This window comes from Diceros bicornis, unplaced genomic scaffold (assembly GCF_020826845.1).
Source record: "Diceros bicornis minor isolate mBicDic1 unplaced genomic scaffold, mDicBic1.mat.cur scaffold_416_ctg1, whole genome shotgun sequence".
In the NCBI taxonomy this organism is placed as follows: domain Eukaryota; kingdom Metazoa; phylum Chordata; class Mammalia; order Perissodactyla; family Rhinocerotidae; genus Diceros; species Diceros bicornis.
This window is the reverse complement of record NW_026691285.1, coordinates 149,493-175,903: the sequence shown is the minus strand read 5'-3', so window position 1 is coordinate 175,903 and position 26,411 is coordinate 149,493. Positions and strand designations below refer to the sequence as shown.

General features: G+C 45.4%; 1 pseudogene; it reads right to left on the bottom strand.

Annotated features, from left to right (window-relative positions):
• Positions 1-9,643: 9,643 nt before the first annotated feature.
• Positions 9,644-13,365, bottom strand: LOC131402976 (dual specificity mitogen-activated protein kinase kinase 2-like; annotated as a pseudogene).
• Positions 13,366-26,411: the final 13,046 nt, after the last annotated feature.

The window sequence follows — 26,411 nt, the reverse complement described above, 5'->3', positions numbered from 1 at the left end:
GTTAATATTGTCACCATGAGGCCAAAGAGCCTGGTAAACACTCTGGTCTCCACTCACCTTCTGGAAAATGAGAAGGACTAACCAGATCGCCTCTCTGTCTCGTCCAACTAGCATCCTGGAATCAGAGATGCTGGTGCCTCCGGCGAGTGCAGAGTAGCCCTGAGCTCCTCACATCCGTGAGTTTGCTCAGCAACTGTGCTGAGTGCAGGCTCCTGGCCAGAGAGACATGGGCTGTTGTGGGGCCAAGGGAGCCAGGGACAGGGGATACATGGGCTTCGGAGCAAAAGCAACTGGAAAAATCAACGTGCACCATCCCAGCACCCTGCTCAGAGCCGGCACCAATCGCTGGGTCACCACTGGGAAGGTGCACAGCACGAGCACAGTTCAGCCATGAAGAGCAGACAGAAGAGGAGCTTTAAAGGTTCAGGGAGGTTTTCTGTTTGGAAGCTCTCAGCTGTGTTTGCACCCCCTACACACACCTTTACATCCCTATGGACACTCGGACACGCCTGCAGAAATGCACATGCTCAGAAACACACACATACTATACATGAGACACACTCAAAAGTGTCAGACAGGCAAACACACTCAGACACACACATTGTACACCCAGAGACATGCAAGCAGATGCAATGCAACACCACAGGTACACACACTCAGAAACTCACTCATCCACAGGAGACATGCACCAAAGTTACACTGCAACATCCAGACATACACATTCAGAGACACTCCCATGCACACTAAGACACAAATGTACACTGCAACCCAGATACCAACACTCAGAAACACACACATATACACAGAAATACAATCAAGCGTGCAACACTGCACACAGGTACACACACTCAGAAACACGTGTGTACACATAGAGATGCACAAACAGTTTACACTGCAATACCCACAGGTATCCACTGAAAGGTACATACCCACAGAAACACACATATACACACAGTGCAATCAAATGTACCCTCTAACACTCACAGACACACGTGCTCAGAAACTCACACACAGACACAGAGGTTACGTAATGACAGGTACACACACATACACACAGAGAGACAAACAAGTGTGCAATGTCATACACACATATGCACTTGGATACACACAAAGGCACATTGAAAACCATGTAGAGAGATATGCGTGTAAGCACAGACCACAAGTTCACACTCATATTGCACACACATGTACACTCACATACATGCAGGCGCTCACAAATGCCAACACAGACACGTGCAAACAGCACACACAGCTACCAGAGCATGCACCCAGGCAGACGTGCCCAGCTTCTCAAACACAGGCATTACTGCACAGAGCCTCCCCACACATGTGTGCACCTGTGCAGCCATGCACCTATTGGTCACAGGCACACAACCAACTCACATACACACAACTGCTTACCACTCACAAGTGCATACCAATACCCACACTCACACTGACTCACACAGGCACACATTCTCTTGCAGGCATGCACGCACACACATACTCATAAATCCATGTACATGCAATCTCACAAGTACACACCCATATTGACACTATTCTCACGTGTGAGCACACAAGCTTTTTATGTAAATCAGACTCACATGAGTACATGTGCACAAACCTGCATGAGAATGTATACATACGCACACATTCACACACACGCATCTACACAGACACACACATCCGACTCCACCAGGACAGCAGACTGCTCGTTTTCTGAGTCCTAAAAGTCAAGTCCACAGATTGAGCTAGCACGTGGCAGAATTGCTCCTGCCCCAGTCTCTCTACTGCGTGCCCATAAACTCACTCCATGTCAGCTGAGAGGAGGTCAGCCTTCCCCTTACGGTTTCACCATACCCTGGACCTCAGGACGGACACACACACCACTTTCCCCAGCATGGTGGTTCCTGCACACACACAGACACACACCCCACTTTCCCCAGCATGGCAGTTCCTGCAGCCTCACACAGCAGCCTCACCTGCTCAGATGGCCTCAGCTGACTGAATGCCTGACACCCAAACATACTGCACTTTTCTGTCCTGGGTTCCTACACAGCTGCAAAGTTGACACCATGGACACAGCTTACCTCCACCTCCTGTTGTCATGGGGACACAGCAGCTGGATGCATCCAGTCCTCCCAGATTGCCTTGGGCTACCCACTAGGAGCTGCTGGTCCAGCAGTGCTTTATGAGGAAGCAACAAGGGGCGGGGACGGCAACAAGGGGCGGGGACGGCAACAAGGGGCGGGGACGGCAGGTGTCAAGTGATTGGAGAGAACAAGTGCCCTGTTCCCCAGTGAAGGATCACCTGGTGCTCAGGTGGGACAGGGCCAGCCTCCCTGGGGAAAATACACCCCAATGTCCACACACAAGACACAAAAACAGGCAGCCATGCTGCTGCGTCTGGGGACCAGTCTCCACTAGATACACTAAGCTCTTGCCAGGCACTGTCTCAGTTAGTCCTCCCAACACCCTTCCAAAGTAGCAACTATGAACTTCCTATTTAACAGTGGAGGGACAAGGTGTGGAGAGTAAAGTGACTGGTCAAACTTAGATGCCTCTGAGTCCTTGGTCTCTTAAACACTAAATTACATCACCTCCTGGGATTTTGAAAATCTCATCGGTGACAATAGCTCGGGCCATAGAGTGTCTGAGCTGGGACCTCTGAGGATACATGAAATCTCTTCATTTTACAGAAGCAGCAACTGAGCCCAGACAAGTCTAGTGATTTGCCCAAAGTCACACACATAAGTCAGCCCCAAATTGAGGGCAGACTTGAAGCTCAACCTCCTGACCCAGAGATGGAGTTTCCCCAGGACAGCAAGCCCTAGCCTCTGACACCCTGGAGGAATCCCCAGGTCTCAGCAGCCTAGGGAAGCAGCCCGGGGTCCGAATCCCAAGCAACGGCAGGAGGTCCTCAGACTCCCACCTCATGCTCCGAGTGCCGTCCAAGAACCTCACAGCAGTGCTGTCCCCAGAGGCAGACATCCAGCCCAAGCAGGCAGTTACAGGCCAGGGGGATATGTCCAACTTCCGGATCATGGCCAGAAGCACCTCCACGCCTGCCTCACTGACCAACCGGTCCATCGAGATGACCCAGCCCTAGGCTGGATGACATCGAGGGTGCTGTGACCACAGGCATGGCTCCAAAATGACCCTCAGATACTAGGTGGCCTCTTTGCAGCTGCTTTTCATTAGGAGGACAAATAATCGGGCCAAACTCCTGAGCTATGTGCTGGGTTCAGCAGAGCCTCTATGGCCTGGAGTGTTGGAGGGAACCCCCACATCCTCAGCGCTGGGGATGAGGATGCCAGGAGCTCCGATCCAGGGTTCATCCCAGCCCCTTTTCTGCAGAAACTTTGGACCACCCCAGGCTCCAATCTGAATGGTCTCATGGAGTGACCAGGAAACTTCCAGAAAATCTCGTGCTCATCTAAGGAGCTGCAAGGAATGGGAGGTGATCCCCTCCTCTCCTGGTGTCTCTGCCAAGGAGGTGAGTCAGCTCCTTCAATGACACTTGGGGCTGCTGGAAGGGCTTGGATGGAGGTGATCTGGCTGAGTGTGTCCCCTGTCCCCAGTTCTCTCTCCTTGTCCATATACACACACACACACACACACACACACACACACACACCCCAGAATGAACATGAGCAAGCCTGCAAAGCACTTGACACAAAGCCCATCGCCCGGGCAACCCTGGATGCTGGCTCCAGATGATGGGGAACCTCATTAACCAGAGTATCACCCCCAGCACACACTTTGTAAAGTCAACTTGAAAACAGGACCAGCTCCTTCTCCCTCAGAACTCTGAACGGGCCAAGAAAGGAGCAGGTGGCCAGGGGAGGGGAGGAGGGGGACGCTTCACGAATGAAATTAAAGGGGCCCACTGCCTGCCCCTCGGCCCCGCTCAGCCTGAGAAGCCCTCGAGTGCTTGCCTTTGGATATCCAGTGGGATGCCTGGCTGAGCCAGAATGTCTCCCCCTCTGCCAGAGGAGAGAAAGCTCATCGTCTACCCAGAGCTGGGCTGTCACCATTCTGGCTTCTTCACTTACTCTGGGTGCTGAACCCCCAGCCTGCGGAGGAAGCAGCTGGAACTGGAAGCCCAGATGGCGGGCAGGAACTGTTTCACAGCAGCTCCGCGCCCTGCTCCCTTATGGAGCGCTCTTACCAGGGCCAGGTCCCTCAGCCCTGACCTGAGGGGTCCCAGCCACCTGCAAACTCTGCCAGAAGAGGCCAGCAGGCGCCTGGGATCTCTGCGGACTCCCTGTCCTGCTTGGAACACCCGCTCTGTGGCGCCTTCCCAGCTGCCAGCGGTGCATTCAGGAGAGCGGAGTCAGGCTTTCCTTTCTCCCACCAGGGCTCCTCCAGTCGGGCCCGGGCTATTTCTCTAGGTCTCGCGCCTCCAGCGGGAAAGTGGAAGGGTGTGCGTCCCGGGTTGCAGTGGCGACAGCAGTCATGGCCGGGGACAAGGAGGTGGTGGCAACGCCAGCCAGCGAGCCAAGAAGGCGGGCACAGGCGAGAGGAGACGAAAGCTGGGCTCCTGCATTTCTGGAGCCCAAGGTGAGTGAGAATGTGGATGGTGTTTCATCCTCTCAGTGTTCACACGCCCTGACTTCCAGCCATGCACTCCATGCCTGTGATTCACCAGGTCCCCTCATCTCTGGCCCAGCTTCTCTTTTAAAATAAATTTTGCTAAAAAATCATATAATATAAAATGTACTATCTTAATCATAACAACATCAATAGCATAAAATGTCGTGAGGGAGAATTAAAAGTGTAGAGTTTTGTATGCTATTGAAGTTAAGTCGGTATCACTTTAAAAAGACTATTATAGGGGCTGGCCCAGTGGCATAGCAATTAAGTATGTGCGCTCCATGTCAGCGGCCAGGGTTTCACAGGTTCAGGTCCTGGGCGCGCACCGATGCACCACTTGTCAAGCCATGCTATGGCGGCATCCCACATAAAGTAGAGGAGGATGGGCACAGATACCAGCCCAGGGCCAATATTCCTCAGCAAAAAGAGGAGGATTAGCATCGGACGTTAGCTCAGGGCTAATCTTCCTCACCAAAAAAAAAAGGCTATCATAACTACAAGATGTTTTATGTAAACCTCATGGTAACTACAAAGATAAAACCGCTAGTAGATACACAAAAGATAAAGGGAAAAATATAAGTAGCAGACTACTTAAAAAACTAACAAATCACAAAGTAAGATAGCAAGAAAGGAACAAAGAACTACAAAAAAGTCAGTAAACAATTAACAAAATGGCAATAGTAAGTCATTATCTATCAATAATTACTTTAAATGCAAATGGATTAAATTCTCCAAACAAAAATCATGAATGGCTGAATGGATTTTAAAAAAACAGGATTCAACAGTATACTGCCTACAGGAGACTCACTTCAGAGTTAAGGATACACATAGGCTGAAAGTGAAGGGATGGGAGAAGATATTCCATGCAAATGGGAACCAAAAGAGGGCAGGGGTAGCTCTACTTATATCAGACAAGATAGATTTCAGTCAAAATCGGTCACAAGGGACAACGAAGATCACAACATAATGAAAAGAGGTCAAATCATAAAGAGGATATGTCTGGCTACGTGCCCAGTTGAGCAAGCAGCACAGGATAGGTTGCAGAAAGACAGAAGACCAGGAGATGGCGTACCAGACACAAGGGTTTGAGTCTTACTTATGGGGAGTGTCCAGTGGTGACTGGCTGGACAGAGTTGTGCACCTGCACCTGCTCCTGTGAAGGGGGGGTGGGGGTTGCTTACATAGGCAGGAGAACAAAAGGCTACGTGCTTGCCAAGAGGGCCTGTCCTTGCATGGCTGCAATTCAAGGATCGCATGGAAGGGCTCTGTGTTCCCTCAGAATGTGATGTTCATTGAGAGAAACAGTTACAATGCTGGATGCTTGGCATCCTGCCCAGAGGGGGCCAGAAGGATACATGGTTAAGATAGGGCGTGTAGGCTAGTGCCCCTACAGGATATAACAATAGTAAATGTATATGTACCCAACATTGGAGCACCTAAATATATAAAGCAAATATTGACCAAACTGAAAGGAGAAATAGATAGCAATATGATAATAGTAGGGGACTTCAATACCACACTTTCAACAGTGAATAGATCATTCAGGCAGCAAATCAATAAGCAAACAACAGAACTGAACACTATAGACCAAACGGACTTAACAGAGATATATACAACATTCCATCCAAAAGCAGCAGAATACACATTCTTCTCAAGTGCACACAGAACATTCTCCAGGTTAGATCATATGATGGGCCATAACCACACACTCTTGAACAACCAATGGATCAAAAAGAAATCAAAAGGAAAATCAAAAGATATCCTGAAACAAACAAAAATGGAAATACAACATGCCAAACTTAAGGGATGCAGTAAAAGCCATTCTAAGAAGGAAGTTTCAATTCAGCTCCTCCCAAGAACAGGAAAAAAGGAAGGAATAAACCTGTGGGGCAATGATTCATGAATGAAAGCCACACACATACTAAATAGAAAGCCATACCAAATACATCGACAATGGAGACAGAAAGACTGAAAGAATAGATACTGAAGAAATGTGTTCTGCAACCTATTGTATGATTCCAATTATATGACATTCTGAAAAAGGCAAAAATTTAGCAATGAGACAATCAGTGGTTGCCAGAGGAAGGAGTGTAGGGTTGAAGGCGAAGCATGGGAAGGGGTGGTTTAGGCCAGAGAAATTGTTCCGTATGATACTGCAATGGTAGATACATGACACTGCATTTGTCAAACTCATAGACTTGACAAAGACTGAACCTTAATATCTGCAAATCTAAAAATACTTTTAGGAGGTGAGGGGATGCCAGGATGGAATTCAGATTGTGACAAAACAATATAACCGTATTACAAATGTATAAAACTTCACTGAGGGATGGAGGTAAAATGTGCTGACCTAAGTAAATTTGGAAATGAGTGGAGTCTGTAAGACTATAGGCAAAATAAGCTTTATATTAGCATTTTATTCTGGTTGATACAGTTGTTTCCCACAGGAGTATGGGTTAACAATTCCGATACTGCTATACTTGTATATTCAAACTGCACAACTAAGAAAATGGGTGGTGGAAGTGAAGTTTCTCATCGTTGGAGTGGGAGATTACTGAGAAGCAAAGAAATAGGCTAGAATGATCTGTGTGGTAATGGATTCGAGTCAGGGACATCAGTATGAACTCATGTTGGCATAATAGAGATACATATAGCCATGTTTAGAAATACTTACAGATATGCGTATATACCTGGGTTAGTGAACATACATGCATATTTCTCCTTGCTAAGTCAGCTGAGAGGTCCTAGAAGCAACAATATCCTGGTAGCAATGAGCACACCTAACACCTAGATCTTGGTATCTAATATCACTCTCCAACTAAAGGAACCAAGTCTCCTTAGAGAAATGAGATACTAGAGCTAGAGCAGGAATTGTACAAGATGAGCCTGGACTATCTGGTTGTGCCAGAAAGGAAGGAAATGCACAAAAAATCACATTTATTTAGACATGTCAGGTAGGAGCTGATTGAAACAGGTACCAATGACCAAAGCTGGAACAATTTGAGCAATAAAATGAATTAGTATTGTTCCAATTTTAGCATATGTGCTGCTGAAGTGAGCACAGTGAATGAATTAGTATTAGATTATAACTCAAAATTTAAAAGAAATATCCAACTCACTCTACTGATATAAATCCATGATTGAGCAAATAAATACACAGGGGAGAACAAACAGATCTCTTGTGCAGAAGAATTGTTACGTAGATTATCTCCCCTAAATGAGCGAAAGCAAAACATCCTACTCCTCAAGTGTGGGCTGTGCATGGTGACAGCCTTCCAAAGAATACACTGTGAATTGGGGAAGGAGTAATCTTACAGTGGAGAAAAATGACAAACAATACATCATCCAGTTGATCAAGGCAGACATCAACAATAAAAAGTCATGTTGATTGCATGTACTCTTGATATGCTGTGATCTTCTGCCCAAAACATATAACACAGTCAAATAAGAGAAAAACGTCCAAAAACCCATTAAGGGAAATTCGGCAAACTATATGACCCCTGCTACTTCAAACTTTGTTTGTTTTTGCTGAGGAAAATTCGCCCTGAGCTAACATCTCTAGCCACTCTTCCTCTTTTTGCTTGAGGAAGATTCGCCCTGAGCTAACATCTGTGCCAGTCTTCCTCTATTCTGTATGTGGGTCGCCGCCACAGCACGGCAGCTGAAGAGTGGTGTAGGTCCGTGCTGGGGAACTGAACCCGGGCTGCCAAAGTAGAGCGCACCAAACTTAACCACTAGGGCGTGGGGCCGGCCCCTACTTCAAACTTTTAAAGTTATCAAAAACAAAAAAATCCTAAGAGACTGTTACAGCCATAAGAATCCTAAGGATACATGATGGATAAATATAAGGTGGATCCTGGTCAGTATCCTAAAACAAAAAAGGGACATCAGGTAAAAACTAAGGGAATTGAATCAAGTGTTAACTTTAGCTAGTAATACTATATCAATATTGGTTCATTGATTGTAACAAATATACCATGTTAATGTAAGATAATAATAGGAGAACCTGGGTACAAGATATTCTTTGATCCTTGAACCATAAGATATTTCTTATAGTTCTCTTCTGTTAACTCTTCTTTCTTAAAGAGACTGGGTCACTATAACAGTGTCTTTTCTCATTAATCTTTCTTGCATTCTCTGCTACTTTGGCTGAGATTATGTAGATAATTACACTCACAGAGACTGACAGAACAGAAATATTCATTTTAATCTCTAAACAAAGCAACAAATGAGAACAATAATACAACAAAGTCGGACAAAAACTGAAATAATACATTTTCAAGAATTATATTTGCATAGACTTTGTCATTTAAAATTATATTTTCTAGTAGTGAAGAAAATTGAAACACTATGTTTCAGGGCTATACCTGAGATTTAATGTGGCAGCTGGAGAGCTTTGGTATAAAGGAAAGACTGCCAGTTAAACTCTTATTTGAAAAGACAGAGCTACAAGCCATTCTAAATTGGTCCGCCATGTCAACTGGCATACATTCTTTCTGTTCATAAAACATAAAGCCACAACAAATTCCCCCAGCACCTCATGCTTATTTCTGTGGGTTAAAAAGAAAATAGTCAATGTTTGAGAGGAAATGTCTAAGTCTTAAATTGTTCTGACATGTCGACTGTTGCTGTATCACTGCTCCGTCCACATCTTGAACCATCAAAACTGGAATAATTTATGGGGCAAACTACACAGGGAATTTTAGTAGAAGAAACAACACTTCACGTAGGCTTTGAAGGAGAAACTTTGGCAAGGTCACCTCTAAAGAGAAATTTTTGGAGTTAAGACATCTGAAGTTTGCATAACTAACACATTTTTTAAAAAAAACTATCTTCTAGATGGTAGTTTAATTTCCTCATAGCATTGTTGCAAAGATAAACGAACGTGTGTAGCCCCATTTTTTTCTCTTGTTGGTTGACTTGTACAGACATATTGAAAGAGCAGTCAGCTCCACAGCAAAGTCCAGACTGACTGACTGAACTGCTCTCACAAGTGCGAGTGCACGGCCCCTGTGTGGTTCTCTTCTGTAGGTAACAGGATAGAGGGAGTGAACACTATGAAGTAGGGAAACAATAGCCAAACTAACCATTTAAATCATAATGCTGAGAGTAAAGTCTAAAAAAAGTGAGGGAGGGTGAGAGTTGGAATCAAGATCACAGTTGGCAGCTGATATCTTATAAAAGATTATGGTCATTAGGGGAAACATATATTGGAAGAGGATATGGAACAGAATGCATGCACTTAAAATCTACATTGTAATCCATATTTAAAATAATTTATATTTAATCTATATTATATGTATATTTTATTATGGGCACTGTTTGCTTTTTCTTTACCTGTTTTGTTTTAAACCTAAATGAGCAGGTTCTGAGAAGACAGCAGGAGCAGCGTCCCCCTTTCCCAGAGACCAGAGGGCCACACAGGCTGGACAGCTAGAAGAGGAAATTCAATGTTCCCACCTCTGCGCTGGTCTCCGTGGAGGGTGCCATGGGAGAGGGTGCAGGGGCCGAGGGAGAGAAGAGGCTGGTCTGTCCTGGGCCGGAAGGGGTGAGGAGTGGAGGGGACAGATGGGATGCGGGGAGCCCATCCCCTCACAGGGAGGTGCACGTGGGTGTGCTGGGCTGGTTCAGCCGCAGCATTTTACGCAACCAGCCAACAAATCCACTTCTTCCATTTGTACCATTTGGTAAAGGCTGGTTCACAAGCATCTTCAGATCTGCTGCTTCTGCTGGGTTAATTAGGCATTTATTCAAAATTCCCGGAGATCCTGAGTGAAGGTGCTGGTGGCAGCTTGGGAAGCGGCTCCTTCACAATACCGTCCAGCAGTTCCAAGCTAGCCAGAGCTGGCCAGCTGGCCATCTGTGACCGCTGTGGGGCATCCTGATGGCCTTGGCCTCGGGGAGATGCTGGAGGCTCTCCTTCTGCCCCACTGACCATGGCCCAGCCAGAGATGGCATCCGGAGGGAATGGGGTACCTTCCAACGGCCAGCTTCCCAGGGCCAGCCCGTGCTCCAGATGTCCGACTCACCAGGTAGTCAGTGCCCTGCAACTGCTGGGAAACACGTAGGCTCGAGTTCCCACAAAGGAGTTGGCCATGGAGTCCAGCTGCCTGCTCACCCCAAAATCACACAGCTTCATCTCCCCTCTGCAGTTGGCGGGGATGTTAGAAGATTTCACATCTTGGTGCACAGTCGGGGTGCTTTTCTTGGAGATACACCAAGCCTCAGAGAATCGCGATGCTGACTTCCCCAGACTCTTGGAATTCTCTTGGCTTCCTTCAACGCCTGGTCCAGAGAGCCCTGGAGAAACCCATGATGTACAGGGAGTTACACTCGTGCAGCATCTGCAGCTCGTGGACAATCTGGTCCCTGATGGCCGGCTTGATCTCCAGTGAATCAGCTTTCTTGCCTCAATGAGGCCTGAAGGTCTATGCTGGACTTTGGTGACCATCCCGCTGTTTCCAATAACTACTAAGACTTACTGAAGGATATGGTGTAGGTTGGAGATAGAAAAAAATCATTCAAAATAACTACTAAACTTGTCTATCAGAAAATGTGGAAAATTAGAGATAAAGAAAACCCTTCTGAGGCACTTCTGTTTTCAAATATGATGAAGCAACACTTTTTCTTCCAGCCTGAAATGACTAGAAAACCAGATAAAAACAATTGTCTCCAGGAAACTAAAAAAAGAAGGTAAAGGCAAGGAATGAAGATAAAAGCAGAAGTAATTAAAAGAGAAAACCCCCCAAAAGAGAAAGGAAAAGTTGGTTGTTGGAAGTGACAGATATAATTTATAAACTTCCAGACAAAGTGATCATTTTAAAAAAGGAGTTCATATAGAAGCTGGCAATATTAGGAATAAAAGAGGATTCAACATCACAGATCCTAAAGACAGACAACAATAAGGGGATATTTTGACCAATTTTATGCTATTAAATTAGAATCAGACCTTCCAAGATCACAGATAAAAATAATCATTATACATACAATATAAAGAAGGATAGGATAGGAAGTATAGGAAAAAACAGAGCATAAAGGTAATCAGGCCGAGGAGAAAATAACCAAATCAAACTTCTTCTCACAATATGCACATATAAAACAATTGAATTAAAAACCAAAAATTGGGGAAAACAGCAGATCAGACCAGCAGAAAGAGCTGAAAGGTGATGGATGTGAAGTAATATCTCAAAAATGACATGAGCTCTATAAAAAGAAAGTATGACAGAAATGTTGATACACTTCTAGAGAACAGGGAAATAATTGCTAACATACAGCCAATCAGAACTCCAAGGGAAATAGAGGGAATGGTGACCAACGGAAATGGGAATAATGATGAAAGGTCAAGCCTTGGCCATATACTTTAAAAAAAATTTATTTCTCAATTTTTTATTTTGAAAAACCTCTATGCTACAGAAAAGATGAATGAACACTCATATACTATTCAGCTAGAACACAATTAACATAGTGCCCTATTTTCTCTCTACATACACACTTTGTTTTTGGGCCTGGACCATCTGAAAGAAGCTTGCAGATATCCTGACCTCATCCCTACACACTTGGAGCATGCATCTCCTACGAACAAAAACACTCTTCTAATAACCACAGTATCATTATCATACCCGAGAAATTGAAGTCAACAATATATCATTATAGGCTTCCATGTTCAAACTTCCACAATTGTCCACAAAATGTCCTGTATAACTTTTTAAAAATCCATAACCCTATCCAGCTCACAGTTGTCTTGAATGCAGATCAGTCCTGTCTTTTTTTGTTGTCTTTCAGGATATTGATACTATGGAAAACTCCAAACCACATTCTAGATTTATCTGAGTGTTTCCTCACAGATTCAGGCTACACGTTTTTGGCAAGAATGCCACAGAGCTGTACTTCCAATAACCTCATAGCAACAGATTTGTGTTTTCCCCAGTATTGATGCTAAAAATTTTTTCCACGAAGCATCTATGAACATTTTGCAAAGGACCAATGGAATACAGTTTAGGGAACACCAGAATAATAAAAAAAAAAAAGTGAAATGCACTAAAATGTTTATGAGTTCAGAGAACAAAAAGCAGGTAAGGATTAAGTCATTTCTAAATCAACAAACTTCCTCATTTCCTTAGGCAATGCAAACTGAGCTGTCATAAAGTTGAACACCTACCAAAAAAAACACAAAACACTGTACAGATGAGCAACCTCAAGCTTAAAGAAATGAAGTAACCTCTCCCAACTTCTATCCTTATCGTATTTACTGTGTTCAAGAGCCGAGATTTGAAACCAAATACGCTTTCATGTTCTTTCCACTAGATTCTCTGCTTCATTTAGACTTATGTTTAATTTTCTGTAATTGACTATTCTTGAGTCTACAACTACTCTGGGGTGAAAGCGTGGCCTTTTAGTCTAAATAATAATGAAGACGCGAAGAAAGACCAATTTGTTTTTCTATTGTTCTATATTCAATAAGAATCAACCAGTATCAAGTAGATGAGGAAGGCCTAACCCCTCACAAATGCATGCAGTTATGCAACTCATCACGTGTGGGGACTGGGGTCTTGGCTCCATATACTAATCATAATATAGCCCCATTTATGACCACTTTTATTTGCCATAATTCGATCCTTGCTGTTGCCTATTGATGCTGTCCTTACGACATTACAGCAAACACCTGGGAGTCTTCAGTTTTCCCTCAAAATCCTAGGACTCAGGTGAAACTCAGGTTTTACTACTAATTAGATAATCTAACAGGTTTTCAAAAAACTCGTTACCGTTCTGCCCCGCAGTGAGGTAGCCCATAGTAAGCACGTTCGTTTTCCTCTCCATTTCAGGCGAGAGCCTTTCCCCCTCGGGTGCCTCTCCCAGGGCGGTGAGCGCGGATCCTTGCTTTTTGATTAAGAAATATCAATCAATACGAACGGGTAACTTTTAAGAGACAAAACTGCCTTCAGCCATTACAAACCACGCCATGGCTTAAAAACTTGAGTTCCATTTCTGCTAAACGCTGAGCATTTACTCCAACAGACTGGTAGTTGCTCTGCGGAGTCTGAGTCTCCATGTCACCAGTTGTCACACGTCCCCTGTCCCGCCCTCTACGCCATATTCGAAGCTCCAGGCAGAGAAGAAAGGGGTCCCCGCGAGGACGCCGCGGGCTGCGGCCAGGGCTGGACTCCGGCTCCGTCTCCGGGCTCCGCGAAGCGCCGAGGCCGGGAGGGGACGGACGTTACACTCGAGTTTCGGAGGCGAAAGATGCAACCCGGACCCGGAGAAAAGCCAAAGCCACCCGAAACGCCGTGAGCCGCCCTCGCCCCTTCACTTTCCCAGAGCGGACTCCCCAGCCGCCGCAGGTTCAAGCCTTCCCGCACCCCCGCCGCCGCGGGATCCGGCCACGCCCCCAGGCCATGGCCACGCCCCAAGCCGTCTTCCGCCCCGCTGCCCGGCAGGGGGCGCTGCTGGCCATGTGTTTTTAGGAAGCTCAATAAGTCACAAGCACAATAAATAAAATAAATCATACTAAAAATCTGTATAAAAACCATTTCAGTGAAACTGCAGGACATCAAAGATAAAGTGAATCTCTTTACAAGATCCAAAGGAATAGGGAACATTTACATGAAAGCCAAACAAATGAAAACTAAGAAAAGATAAAGGGTAAAGCAAAAAGAAAAATAAATGATGGGAGAAAATATCTCTCAACCTAAAATTTTAACCTCAAGGAATTTTATTTCAAAAATAAGGTTAAAATAAAGACAAATTCAGGTGAAAGAAAGAGAGAGAAAAAAAGAGAAAGAAAAGGAAGGGAGGGAGGGAGGAAGGGAGGGCAGGAAGGAGGAAGGGAAGAAGGCTAGAGAGACATTCTGTAACGGACAATTTAAAGGTTGACCTTCAGGAAGAAGGAACATAATACCGGAAAGAATGAATATCTGACATGCAAGAACAAATTGTAACCAAAGAAGAATTTAGACATTAAAATTACGTAATCATTGCATAAAAAATAGCAAGAAATAATTTGAAGATTAAAAGATGATTACTATGGGAAAACCATAACATCTAATTTGTAGGCAAGGTCACTGGAGTTAAAATATTTTAAGGTACTCCACTGTTCTGAAGGAGGGTAAAAATATTGATTTACTTTAGATTTTATTAGTTTCAGTGTTTATGTAAAAATTCTTATAAACTTTAAAAATAGATGTAAAATGCACAAATTCATAGCAGTATATGAGGAAAATTGAGGTGAAACATCAATCCAAAAGAAGGTAAAACATAAAGAAAAAACATAGAAAAAGAAAATTAAATAGAAAACTCCAAAGAAGACAGTGTAAATCAACCCAAATAGATCAGAAATTACAAAAATATGACTTGACTAAACTATTTGAAATGCAGGTTGTCTTTTAGACTGAAACATTTACAAAATCCTTTTCAAATCCAAATCCAAAATCCAGAGTACAAAAATGTTGTTTAAAAGATGGAATAAACTTAAAAGAATAAAGAAAGGAAGAAACACATTTCTTAATGACTCATGAAAAAGACAAGAAATCATAACTGAAATTAGAAAATCTTCAGAAAATGACCAAAAATGACATATTAGAATTCACTGACATAGAGCAATACTGGAAGTAATATATGTATAGCCTTAACTGCTCATGTTAGGAAAAATTCAAGATCAAAAATTGATCTAAGAATTGGCCTATTTAATAAGTTAAATCAATTATTAACAGAATTACTCCCAAAGAATATAAAAAGAAGAAGAATATAAAAAGGAAAATAATAAAACAAAAACTGGAGTAAAATAGAGAAGGTTTTGCAAAGAATGGTGGAATACGAATTAGAGAGATCTCTACCTTAATGTCTTGCAATATTCAGGTATGTAAAGGTTGCTTCAAATTAGAAAATTCAATGATGTAACTGACATCTTAAATTAATTTAGAGAAACCATAAGATTATTATTATTATTATTTTGTGTGTGTGTGAGGAAGAGCAGCCCTGAGCTCACATCTGTTGCCAATCCTCCTCTTTTTGCTGAGAAAGATTGGCCCTGGGCTAACATCTGTGCCCATCCTCCTCCACTTTTTTCATGTGGGACGCCTGCCACAGCATGGCTTGATAAGAGGTGCGTAGGTCCGTGCCTGGGATCTGAACCCTCAAATCCTGGGCCGCCAAAGTGGAGCTGGCGAACCCAACCACTACGCCACCAGGCCAGCCCCTAGAGAAACCATAAGATTATTTTAATAGTTACAAATAAAAAATATTTCAATTTATTTCAGCTTCCATTTAAGAGGAAATTTTAAAAAGAAATTTACAAAACTTTGGAATAACGTTAAATAACTTCAAAGTAAATCAAACAACAATGTCATGTTACTAATTTGAAAATTAGATATTGTTAATCCTAATATACGATGAAATTCCAAGGAAAAAACCCAAACCCTTTGAACTTGGAAAAGCTGGCTCCAAAATTCATATAAATTAAGAAAGTGCCAAGAAGCCAAACTATTTCTGAAAATTAAAAATACATGATTAGGGGACTTATCCTACCAGGCAGGACTGCCATATATGGATTGTGTTTAGGGACAATTTGTTTGGGCTGGGTCCCTTGTATATATACAATTTGAGTCACCCCAACTCAGCCTGTCAGCTCTTTGGTGTCTTAATCCCATCCAATCCAGCAAATAAATACCCTGCTGAGCCAGCAGTACTGGTCCACTGACTAGACCACCTCTTGGAACTGGGGTTGGCCACAATGCCCTGGGATGACATCACAGGTACGAACCCTGGAACACCTCTGAGTATTTGGTTGGGATGTGGGGGAATGGCTTGGCGTGTGCCCTAAACGGGGGAGATGAGGATGGAACCTCACTCTGACCAGGCACTGGGAGCCACACCAAGACAGTACTGGGAACCCCACCAAGACGATACTGCTGCCCTGATGGGTCCAAACATGGGGGACACTTAACTGTTGAAAGCGCATCAGGGCCCTCTGAGGCAGGAGCCCCACTTGTCTGGATTTAAGGGTGTTACCATTACCAGATATCCAACGATATTATAAAACTCTTGTAATTCAAACAGAGAGCTATCGGGAGAATGGTAGACAAAGAGACCACTGGAGCACAAAAGATAGCCCAGAAAACAAAACTACACATATACCTAAACTAGCAATATGACAGTGGCCCTGCAGGTCAGAGTGAAACAATGGACCGACACAGCAAGTCCACATGCTATGCATCTCTGAGATCCTCTTATGTAAGTGCACTGGGGATCTTGAGAAGAAAGTCCATGAGTAATGTCCTCTCAGTGAGGGTAGGAAATCTATTTAGTTTAGTGATATATTACTGGTACACAGAACTGTACCTAGCACAGAAAATATTACATAAATAGCTTCATTTTTGATTAGCAAAACCACAAAAATATATACCATCCCAAATAGCAGAATAGATAAATACATTTTTTATATACATGTGGTAGAATACTTTATATTGTTGAAATAAATGAACTAGAGAAACAGCCATCAACATTTCAAAATGCGTAATATTAACCAATAAAGGGAAGCCACAGAAGAATACATTGTATAATATTTAATTTAAATAAGTGTAAAATACAGATAGAATTAAACATTATACTCTTGAGTACTATAAACTAAAACAAGGTAACAGTTAACATCAAATTCAGAATAGTGGTAAACAGAGAAAATGGAGATTGCAAAGTGAACAGTCATTTCATATGACTCAAAGTGGATACTGGGACCTTCGCACTGATTCTTTAGACTGTTTATATACACACACAAGAGACTATAAAGATAAGTCTTTTTTCTGTTTCTTAATCTGAATGAACATGAGAGCTCTTTTTATTTTCTTTATTTAAACTACACACACACACACACTTGAAAAATTAAGAAGAATGACTCTTAAGTTTCTGTTTGGGGCAAGGTGATAATCTGCTGGTTACTGTCATGAAGACTAGTTTAACAAGGGCTGGATAGGATGAGAAACAGGGTGACACATCCAACGTGGTCTTTGAATCATGACCTATACTGGGTAGAAAATGTGAAAAAATAGATTAGAGATTTTATTTCACTTTTTTTTAACCTTAGTACGTTAAGTTTTGCTGACACATATGAAATGGTCAGCAAATGTTCTTTGAATGAATTACTTAAAATAATGTGATAAAATTTAAATGTTTAACCTGCGTAACATCCTGTCCTTACAGAGTTGATGACTAGTGGGCTTCACACTCAGGCGATTTGGCTTGATAAGGCTCCCTCTTCACCAATATGCTATGCTATGTGGCGATAGGATGGAAGACTGTGTAAACTCAAACAGGAACAACAGGAATGCCTGCTGTAATGAATAGAGCAACAGAGGAAGGCTTACAGTGATTTTTGGTCTCCTTTTCATGTCCCATGTGGTTTTTGTTTTTAGCACAATGACCCTGACCCTGACCCGGACACGGACCCAACACCTACACCTATCCTAACCCCAACCCTGATGCTGACCATGACCCTCATCCTGACCCTGACCCTATCCTTAACCCTAAACCTAACCCTCACACTTACACTTACCCTGACCCTGAACATGACACGAAACCTAACCATAAACATACCCCTACTCCTACCAGTAACCCTACCAATTACCCTAACCCCTAACCCCTAACCCATACCCTACCCCTACCCCTACCCCTACCCCAACCCCTAACACTAAACCTAACCCTGACACTGAACCTAACTCTAAACCTCAACCTACCCCTACCCTTACCCCTGACCCTGAGCTGACCCTAACCAAACCCTAATCCCAATCCTAACCCTACCCCTAACTCTACCCCTACACCTAACCCAACCTCTAATCCCAACACTAACTCTGACCCTGAATCTACCCCTATCCCTAGCCCTACCCCTTCCCCTACCCCTGACACTGAATCTGACACAGACCTTGACCCTAACCCTAACCCTAACCCTAACTCTAACTCTATCCCTAAACCTACCCTTACCACTACCCATACACCTACACACGACCCTGACCCTAACCTTACCCCTACACATACCCCTGACCCTAACCATAACCCTAATCCTAACCCTACCCCCACACCTAACTCGACTCCTGACCCTGACCCTGAATCTAACCCTAACCCTACAACTAAACCTACCACTAACCCTACCCCTACCCCTGACCCTGATGCTGACCCTGACTCTCATCCTGACCCTGACCCTGAGACTGACCCTACTCCTACCACAAACCCTTACCCTAAACTCTAACTCCCTAACCCCAAAACTAACTTTAACCCTAGCCCTACCTCTACCCCAAACCCTAGCACTAAACCTAACCCTGACCCTGACCCAGACCCTAACCATAACCCTAACCCTAACCCGACACTAACCCGACCCCTACCCCACATCTGACCTTGACCCTGATACTTCCCTGACACTAACCATATTCCTAGCACTACCCCTACCATTGACCCTACACCTGACCCTGACCGTATCCCTGACAATAACCGTACCGCTACCCCTACCCCTACTCGTACACCAAACCCAACCACTATGCCTACCCCTACCCCTACACCTGACACTGACCCTAATCCTGACACTAAACCAGATCCTAATGCTAACCCTAACACTCTACCCCTACCCCTACCCCAACACCTACCCCGGGCCCTGATCCTGACCCTGACCCTGAACATAAGCCTAACCCCATCCTTGCCCCTACCCCTACCCCTAACCATACCCCTATGCCAAACCCAATCCTTACCCCTACCCCCACCCCTACACCTTACACTGACCCTAACCCTGATGCTAAACCTGACCCTACCGACACCCCAAACCCTTGCCCTTCCCCTACACATGTCCCTTACCCTGGCCCTGACCCTAACCCTAAGCCTAACTCAAACCCTAACCTTAACCATACCATTAACTCTATGCCTACCCCTACCCTTACCCCTGACCCTGACCCTAACCCTAACCCTACCCATACCTCTACCTCTACCCCTACCCATACCCCTATGCTTGCCCCGGCCCCTGCCCCTACCCATAGCCATACCCATAACCCTACCCCTAACTCTGATCTTGACCCTAACAGTGACCCTGACCCTAACACTGATCCTGACCCTACTCCTAACACTAACCTTATGCTTACCCCTGCCACTGACCCTGACCCTGACCCTGACCCTAAACCTATCCGTACACCATCCCTACCCCTTACCCTGACCCGGACCCTGAATCTGACCCTGACACTAAGCCTAACCCTAACCCTAACCTTACCCCTACCTCTAACACTACTGCCGTCACACTGTCCAGTGCAGTGTGAAAAAGTGATCTCCAGGTCATTTAGCTGGGCACTGTCCATTGTGGTGTGAAAAATTGAGATCCGGGTTATTTAGCAGGGCACAGTACACTGCAGTGTGAAAATGTGGCGTCAGGATCATTTAGCTGGGCACTGTCCATTGCACTGAGAAAAGGTTACATCCGGGTCATTTAGCTGGGCACTGTACAATGCGGCGTCAAAAGGTGACGTCGGGTCATTTAGTGGGTCCCTGTCCAGTTGCAGTGTGAAAGGTGATGTCTGGTTCATTTAGCTTGGCACGGTCCAGTGCAGCGTGAAAAGGTGAACTCCAAGTCATTTAGCAGGGAAATCTCCAGTGTGATGTGAAAAGGTGACATCAGGTTATCTAGCTGGGCACTGTCCAGCACAGCGTGAAAAGGTGACATAGTGTCATTTAGCTGGGCTCTGTCCTGTGGGGTATGAAAAGGTGACATCTGAGTATTTAACTGGGCACTCTACAGTGCAGTCTGAGAAAGTTATGTCCATGTCACTTATCAAAGCACTGTTGAGTGCCATGTGAAAAGGTGACCTCTGGATCATTTAGCTGCGCACTGTCCAGTACAGTGTGAAAGGAGATATTGGGTCACTTAGCTGGGCATTGTCCAGTGCATTGTGAAGAGGAGACATCTGGGTCATTAAACTGGGTGCTCTCCGGTGCGGTGTGAAAAGGTAAAGTCTGGGTATTTAGCTAGACACTGTCCAGTGCGGTGTGCTAATGTGATGTCTGGGTCATTTAGCTGGGCACTGTCCAGTCTGGTGTGAAATGGTGACATCTGGGTCATTTAGCCAAGCACTGTCCAGTGCGAGGTGAAAAGGTGACATCAGGTAACTTAGCTGGGCACTGTCCAGTGCAGTGTGAAAAGGTGATGTCTGAGTCATTTAGCTAGGCGATGCCAGTGTGGTGTGAAAAGGTTACATTGGTTCACTTAGATGGGCACTGTCCAGTGCCATTTGAAAATATGACCTCTGGGTAATTTAGCTGAGAACTGTCCAGTGTGGTGGGAAGGTGACATCGTTTCACTTAGCAGGGCACTGTCCAGTGCAGTTTGAAAAGGTAATATCTGGGTCATTTAGGTGGGCACTGCTCAGTGTAGTGTTAAAAGTTTACATCTGGGTCTTTTAGCTGGGCACTCTCCAGTGAGGTGTGAAATGGTGACATCTGAGTCACTGAGCTAGGCATTGTCCAGTGAGGTGTGAAAAGGTGACATCAGGCCATTTATCTGGGCACCATACACTGTGGTGTGAAAAGGTGACATCCAGGTCATTTAGTGGGCACTGTCTAGTTCAGTGTGGAAACGTGACACCTGGATCTTTTTGCTGGGCACCGACAAATGCCGTGTGAAAACATGACATTGAGCAGGGCACTGTACATTGTGGTGTGAAAAGGTGACATCCTGGTCATTTAGCTGGACATTGTCCTGTTGTGTGAAATGGTGACATCGGGACATTTCACCGGGCACTGTCTAGTGTAGTGTGAAAAGTTGACATCTGGGTCATCTATAAGGGCACTGTCTAGTGCAGTGTGAAAATGTAACATCTGGGTCATTTAGCTGGGCACTGTCCATTGCAGTGAGAAGAGGTTACGTTTGGGTATATAGCTGGGCACAGTACAGTGTGTTGTGAAAAGGTGACATGAGGTCATTTAGCTGGGCACTGTCCAGTGCAGTGCTAAAGGTGACATCCAGATTATTAGCTGGGCACTGACCAGTGCGGTATGAAAAGGTGATGTCTGGGTCACTTAGCTTTGCACGGTTGACCGTGGTGTGAACAGGTGATGTCCGGATATTTAGCTGGGCTCTGTCCAGTGCAGCGTGAAAAGGTGACACCCAGGTCATTTAGCTGGGCACTGTCCAGTGCAATGTGAAAAGGTGACGTCAGGATCATTTACCTGGGCACTGTCAAGGGCAGTGTGAAAAGGTGACTTCGGGTCATTCAGCAGGGCACTGTCCATTGTGGTGTGAAAAGGTGACATCCGTGTCATTTAGCTAAGCACTTTCATGCAATGTGAAAAAGTGATATGGGGTCACTTAGCTGGGCACTGTCTAGTGCAGTGTGAAAAGTTGAGATTTGGGTGATTTAGTATGGCATTGTCCAGTATGGTGTCAAAGGTGACCTTCAGGTCATTTAGCTGGGCACTGTCCAGTGTGGTATGAAAAGATGATCTCAGGTCATCTAGCTAGGCACTGTCCATTGCGGTGTGAAAAGTTGTCATCTGGGTCATTTAGCTGGGTACTGTCTAGTGCGGTGTGAAAAGATGATGTCTGGGTCATATTGCACTGGACTGTCCACTGCTGTGTGAAAAGGTGACATTGGATCCTTTATCTGGGCATGGTACAATATGGTGTGAAAAAGTGACATCTGGCTCACTTAACTGGGCAATGTCCAGTGCAGTGTGAAAAGATGACATCGGGGTCATTTAGCTGAGCACTGTCCAGTGCGTTGTGAAAAGTTGATGTCCAGGTCATTTAGCTGGGTACTGTCCAGTGTGATATGAAAGGTTGATATGGGGTCATTTAGCTGGGCACAGTCCAGTGTGGCGTGAAATTGTGATATCGAGTCACTTAGCTGGGCACTGTCCTGTAGAGTGTGAAAGGGTCACATCTGGGTCATTTAGCTGGGCACAGTCCAGTGCGGTGTGAATAAGTGCTATTGGGTCACCTAGCTGTGCACTTTCCATTAAAGTGGCAAAAAATGACATCCGGGTCGTTTAGCTGGCACGGATCAGTGCAGTGTGAAAAGGTGACATTCAGGTCATATAGCTGGGCACTGTCCAGTGCAGTGTGAAAAGGTGACATCGGGTCATTTATCTTGGCACTGTACCGTGTGGTGTGAACAGATGATGTCTGGGTCATTGAGCTTGGCACTGTCAAGTGCAGTTTGAAAAGGTGACATCCGAGTCATTTAGCTGGGCACTGTCCAGTGCAGTGTGAAAAGGTAATGCCCAGGTCATTTAGCTGGGCACTGTCCAGTGTGGTGTGAAAAGGTAACATCCAGGTCATTTATCTTGGCACTGTCCGGTGCAGTGTGAAAAGGTGACGTCCAGACATTTAGGAGGGTATTGTCCAGTGTGATGTTAAAAGGTGATGTCCTGGTCGTTTAGCCAGACACTGTCAAGTGTGGTATAAAAAGGTGACATCTGGGTCATTTATCCAGTCACTGTCAATCGTGGTATGAACAGGTAACATCTGGGTCATTTGGCTGGGCACAGTCCAATGCGGTGTGAAAAGGTAACGTCTGGGTCATTTAGCTGGGCAGATTCCAGTGCAGTGTGAAAAAGTGGTGTTCGGGTCATTTAGATGGGCACTGCCCAGTGTGGTGTGAAAAGGTGACATCCGGGTCACTTAGCTGGGCACTGTCCTGTGCAGTGAGATAAGATGATATCCTGGTCATTTAATGGGGCACTGTCCAGTGCGGTATGAAAAGTTTACATCCAGGTCATTTATCTTGACACTGTCCCGTGCAGTGTGAAAAGGCGACGTTGGGTCATTTAGCTGGGCACCGTCAAGTGCAGTGTGAAAAGTTGTCATCCATGTCATTTAGCTGGGTGCTGTCCAGTGTGGTGTGAAAAGGTGATATTGGGTCATTTATCTGGGCACTGTACAGTGTGGTGTGAAAAGGTGACATTGGGTCAATTAGCTGGGCACCGTCAAGTGCAATGTGAAAAGGTGACATCCAGATCATTAACGTGGGCACTGTCCTGTGCACCTGAAAAGTTGAGGTCCGGGTAATTTAGTTGGGCAACTGTCCAGTGTGGTGTGAAAAGGTGACTTCCAGGTCATTTAAATGGGCACTGTCCAGGGCAGTATGAAAGGTGACATCCTGGTCATTTAGCCAGGCACTGTCCAGTGTGGTATGAGAAGGTGACAACGGGGTCATTTAACCAGTCACTGTCAATTGTGGTGTGAATAGGTGACGTCTGGGTCATTTGACGTCTGGGCACAGTCCAGTGTGGTTGAAAAGGTGACATCTGGGTCATTTAGCTGGGCAGATTCCAGTGCAGTGTGAAAAAGTGGTGTCCGGGTCATTTAGCTGGGGACTGTCCAGTGTTGTGTGAAAAGGTGACATCGGGACATTTAGCTGTGCACTCTCCAGTGCAGCGTGAAAAGGTGACATCTGGGTCATTTAGCTGGGCTCTGTCCAGTGCAGGGTGAAAAGGTGATGCCCAGGTCATTTAGCTGGGCACTCTCCAGTGTAGTGAGAAAACTTTATGTCTGGTCACTTACCTGGGCACTGTCCATTGTGGTATGAAGAGGTGCCCTCGGGTCATGTAGGAGGGCACTGTACAATGTGGTGTGAAAAGTTGATGTCAGGTCTTTCAGTTGGGCACTGTCCAATGTAGTGTGAAAAGGTGACATCTGGGTCACTTAGCTGGGCACTTTCCAGTGCAGTGTGAAAATGTGACATCCAGCTCATTTAGGTGGGCACTGTCCTGTCCAGTGTGAAAAGCTAACATCCAGGTTATTTATCTGGGCACTGGCCAGCGTGGTGTGAAAACTTGACCTCTGGGTCATTTTGCTGGGCATTGTCCAGAGCAGTGTGAAAAGGTGACGTCCCGGTCATTGAGCTGGGCACTATTCAGCACGGTGTGAAACGGTGACTTCTGGGTCATTTAGGTGGGAAATGCCCAGCGTAGTGTGAAAAGGTGACGTCCAGGTCATGTAGCCGGGCACTGTCTAGTGCAGTGTGAAAAGGTAACATTGGGTCATTTATCTGGGCACTGTACAGTGTGGTGTGAAAAGGTGACATCTGGGCCATTTAGCTGGGCACTGTCCAGTGCAGTGTGAAAAGGTGACTTTGGGTCACCTAGCTGGGCACTATCCAGTGCAGTGCAAAATGGTGACATCTGGGTCATTTAGCTGGGCACCGTCCAGTGTAGTGTCAATAGGTGACATCAGTCACCTATCTGGGCACTGTCTGTTGCAGTGTGAAAAGGTTAGGTCTGAGTCATTTAGCTGGGCAGTGTCCAATGTGGTACGAAAATGTGACATCCAGGTCACTTAGCTGGGCACTGTCCAGTGCAGTGTGTAAAAGTGATCTCGGGTCATTTAACTGGGCACTGTACAGTGTGGTGGGAAGATATGACATTGGGTCACTTAGCTGGGCACTGTACAGTGCAGTGTGAAAAAGTGACATCTGAGTCATTTAGCTGGGCACTGTACAGCACAGTGTGAAAGGTGACATCAGGTCACTTAGCTGGGCACTGTCCAGATGAAGGGCAGCGGGAGGGAATTCACTGTCCCTCTGCCTGGCAGGATCTGGCCGCAGATACCCTGCACTTGCCAGAGTGGTGCACTTCCTTCTCATCTGCATATGGAAGCCGTTTTGGTTGCATAAAATGAAGGTCTCTCTCTCTCTCTATGTATTTCCCCCCACTATAAAATTAATACTCGATAAATAAATTTGAAAACTACAACAACAACAACAAATCACAAGAAAGCAAAACCACACAGCCCTGTCCCACCACAAGCACTTTTAGCATGCTGGTGACTTCTTTTTGTCTCCGGGCTTTAGAACACACACAGTTAAGACTTCTGAGCATTTCTCTTTTGCTCTGAGTCCCTTCTCCGCCCAGAGGCCACCCCTTGGTTCACAGACTTAAGGTTGTTTCCATTTTCTGCTATTCTAAGCAAAGCTGTGATGAGCACCTGGGTGCCAGCAGCTTTCCCAGATTCTGAAACATCTCCTTAGGGCTGGTGTTCAGAAGTGGACAGTGGATCAGGTAGAGAAGAGTGTCGAAGGCTCTCCACCCACAGTCTTTACAGGGTGAGTCATTGCACCTGTGAGAGCCAGAACTGCACCCCTCGACCTGGGAGCACCCCACAGTCTTTGTCCCCGAAATGGCCAGAGGTTAGCCCTGAGGAGACTTTCCTTTCTGCTCAAGGCCCATGAGGATGGGGGTGTCACCCTGGTGGCCCTGGAAAGAGGACTGTGGCTCCTGAGGAGACAGAGGTTCATGTCTGCTATGAAGCAGCAGCCGATCAGCTGGAGATTTCTCGCTGGGGTTCACAGTCAGACACATGGGTGTCATGCTATCTCTGTCACTGACCAGCTGTGTGACTTTGGGCAAGTTACTTAACCTCTCTGAGCCTGTTTCCTCATCTGGAGAACGGAGATGATGATAATGGCACCTACTTTCCTTGGGTGGTTGTAAACAGTAAGTGAGATGATGTACATAACACCCTCAGCCCAGCGTTGGCCACAGCACTGTAAGCAGCTGACACAGGAGAACCACTGTGATAGCTACTTAGGTGCATGTCCCAGTCAGTCTGAAAGGCTTCCTCTGACCTCTTTGAGTCTTCATTTGTTCAGGGGTGAATGGAGCTGAGAATGATTCCTGCCTCCCAGAGTTGCTGGGGTGGGGGTGGGGGCAGATGAGCCCACCGAGATGAGAAGCAGCCCTTGTAAACTGCAGAGGGCTTTGTGGTAATTTACTTTGCATGTTGTTGATATCCTCGTGTTGGGGAACTTACTGCCTTTCGATTAGGCCTCAAGGGCAGCTCCGGGTGATACGGCCTCTTCCTCCGGGAAGCCAAAGCCGGTTTC